At 40.2% G+C, this 3,414-nt stretch overlaps 1 long non-coding RNA gene across 1 annotated transcript; it reads right to left on the bottom strand.

Moving 5' to 3' along the window:
- Positions 1–1,533: 1,533 nt before the first annotated feature.
- LOC106942125 (uncharacterized) lies at positions 1,534–3,193 on the bottom strand. Its single transcript, XR_001423553.1, has 2 exons — positions 3,102–3,193; positions 1,534–2,627 (listed from the first exon to the last, which is right to left on the bottom strand). It is a non-coding gene; the product is annotated as an uncharacterized LOC106942125 (long non-coding RNA).
- Positions 3,194–3,414: the final 221 nt, after the last annotated feature.

Below are 3,414 nucleotides of genomic sequence, written 5' to 3'. Positions count from 1 at the left end.
TTTTTCACAATAATGCAAAGATTAGGAGAAAATAAAGAAATTAAAAGAATAACATGGATTCAGTCACATACTAGTATCTGAAAAGAAATGGAGGGAATGATTTAGTTTCACCCTCCTCCAACTCTAATATAATGAATCCAAAACTTGTCCTCGTACATCGCTCTACACACATTCAAACCTACATTCATAATTGTGTCGAAATTTGCACAATAATTACAAATGATAATATCATCCTGAAAGCAGCGTCCCTAGCTTTCAGCAGAGCTCTCTCCTCAGCCGTCAGTGAGGGTTTCTGGTTCGGGTAACAGGTCACTGTCTTGGTGTCATCAGCACACCTAGAGATGAAGCCTAGAGCAGAGGAGGTGATTTCCTCCAGGTCCGCCTGCCAATCTGTGCACTGACAACAGTCCTGGAGCACAGAGGCTGCATCCCTCGGCCACACAGTAACTTTCTTCTTCACTGGCTCGTCAGCGGACGATATGTTGGTGGCGCCAGCAGGATGGAGATGTGGCTGGAGAGGCCAAGATGCGGTGCACGCACCGTGAATGCTGATGCACACTAGTCCAGAGTGTTTTCTCCCCGTGTGGGACAGGTGATGTGCTGGTAAAAACTGGGAGAGTGTTAGTCAGTTTCAGGTGATTAAAGTCCCCCGCAACCACGTAAAACGCCTCTGGGTGCTAATGGTGTCATACAATTAGCTCACTGCAGGCATATGCTAACATTTGCGTTGTATGATAGCATGTATGATATGCTATGTTCCATCATATTGGAGGATTAGAACTGGATTAGTGAGGGACATGTAATAAATAAAGAATTGTCAGTTCATACTATTTAAAGTGATAATGAATCTTCCTATAACTTGACAGAAATCCCCACAAATCTTTAAGTGGCCTTTTAATTGCCAGATTGCTGACAGAATTTTTTTTTTTTTAGAAAGGCAAAGGGCCCTTCAAAATGAGCAACAGAAGTGAAAAAAGTCACAGACGTTAGCTTCTCAATATACCTAAATAAGTTCACTAAAAATGTCTGTATCCACACAAAATGGACGTCCCTCCTCAATGAATGATTCATTAATCTAAATTTTATTGTGTTCCTGTTTTTCTTGGAGATTAAAGGCAGGCTTGTACAAATATGGCAGAAAGTAAATAGCTTTTACTCATATGTTCGTTTATTTCACTAAGATTTATTCAACCTGTGTGCTTTCTACTTGCCATTGTTCCTGTAAAAGGCAGCATTAGTCATCACAGTTTTATTAATTTGATGTCATATTTTCAGAGCATACCGACACGTTTGCCATCTTAACGTTTCTTTCGTCTTAGAAAAAAACAAAAAAAAACAAAAACAGAAGGAAATTCTTTTGAACATTGCTGTGAAACTGATCTGGCATCCAGTGAAAAGCAAGTGAAGAGGTCACTGATGAGAGCGGACATCCTGTCCCCTCCACTCCTCTCTGAGTCCTGAACTAACAGTCATCACTGCAGCCTTTGTTCACCTTGTTGTTTACTTTTTGTTGATATTTTTTTCTTCTTTTTATGAGTCACACTTATCAGCAGTAACTGCAAGTTTGCAAGCAACTCAGGTCAGCTGAGTCAATGATTATGATTCAGTGGCTGTGTGTTTGGAAGCGATCAAGAGAGCAAGATTATCGGCCTGCAGGATTGATGGGACTTATGAATTATTAGGTGGAAGGAAAAGTAATATCGAAAAACTGGGCACTGAAGACCTGCAGGAGAAATGACCAATGACTGCAGCGCTGTGGAATAAAACAGACATTCACATGATTTATAAGGTTTAGGGAAAACCCTGGAGAAAGACCAACGCTTATGTAATTAGGGCTGGCTAGTCAAGGCCAGCCTTTTCACAACAATTGGCCATTTTCACAGCAATGTTCAAAAGAATTTCCTTCTGCTATTCCCCCCCCCCTCCTCAGTCAAGCAGAAAACTGCTCCGCTCCTGCTTCTTCGTCTAGCGAGGCCAGCTAAACTCTAGTAGGACAGTTAGATTCTCATTTGTAAAAGGCAGTAGTGACAAGTGAGTAAATGAAATTCATAAAGATGATTCACTGAGAGAGACCAGCAGGAGACGTCAAGTTTTGACTGAGGAATTGTTCTATTCAGTTCAAGTTGAACATAACAGCAAAGACCTTCTAGACTCAGAAGTTATGATTATTATAATTTAGATCTGGTGATATTCGTCTGTTATTAGTTATCTCAGTGAGCCAGACAGGTCATCTACACATAAACAGGATCTAAATTATGCATGACAATAGCAACAGGGAATTATTAGTGAACATGCTTACTGAAATGTATTTATTATGCAGATAAAAATATATATTTTCCTGATGACAGCTTCAGCATGTATGCTTTGACTTATTCTTCCACACTGTCTTTGAATCCCTTTGTTCTGAAGGCCTTGCTCTTTACTCGATTGGATTCAACTTGAGTGATAGATTGGTCTTCCTGACAGCTTTACTTTCTTTCTCAGCCAGTTGAATTTTCTGGTGTGTATTCCTGGGTACTTTACTGGCTGAAAAATCCACCATCCCTCCATCTTCACAGCCTGGGTTTCCCCCTCAAAACCTGTTAAGTCTGGCGGTCGGAGCACTCGGTCAGTCTGCCAGCAACCCACTGCGTTTTAAAAAAAAAATGTTTCAAGTTGACAGTTAATTTAATAATATGACTAGGTAATTTGTACATGATTAGAAGACATTGTTGACAACACTTAACCACACAGTCTATAAAAAGCAACAAAAAAAGCATAATTAATGTACATATACATTTTCTGCACTGTCCTAGTTAAGTAAACAGTTGTTGGCTTGGTCTTAAAACAAGCTGCTCGCATTAAGAGCTGCACGTATGTGACTTTCATGAAGACATTTTTCTTTTTTACATATTTGTCAGCACTGCTGTCATGACAGCATGTTATGAGGGAGATCATTTATAAACAGACATGTCTCCTCCACCTCCTCCTCCCTGTGCTGCTTTTGCTGCCTGAAGAAACACGCCTCTTCCGAGTCTTCCCAACCAAAACCCACCAACTAGAGCCAGGAGGAATGCCTTAGCCCTGTCAATCAATGCTAACTGTGCTTGACGATGACTTACCATTACAGGAAAACCGTTAATTGTCATCGCTGGCCATGCTAGCTAGCCGGAGCATTCATGGCATTCTCTGCTAGCTGCAGCACAACAGAGAGAGCAAGTGTGGGAGGGGGAGAGAGATGAATAAAGCCACACCAGGTTATGATTGACAGCGCTAGCTCTGATAGCTGAGCACTAGGTCAGCTATCTAGCTAACTAGTTAGCACTGGGAGAAGGCAGATGAGCTCAGTTTTTTTTTTCATATCATATTATATATAATATGCTATATATATATATATATATATATATATATATATATATATATATATATATATAT

The sequence above is a fragment of the Poecilia latipinna genome, unplaced genomic scaffold (genome assembly GCF_001443285.1).
Source record: "Poecilia latipinna isolate Pla-1442-1.1 unplaced genomic scaffold, P_latipinna-1.0 Scaffold4055, whole genome shotgun sequence".
NCBI classification, from domain to species: Eukaryota; Metazoa; Chordata; class Actinopteri; order Cyprinodontiformes; family Poeciliidae; genus Poecilia; species Poecilia latipinna.
The sequence above is the reverse complement of the archived record's forward strand: the minus strand, read 5'-3'. Positions and strand labels throughout refer to the sequence as shown.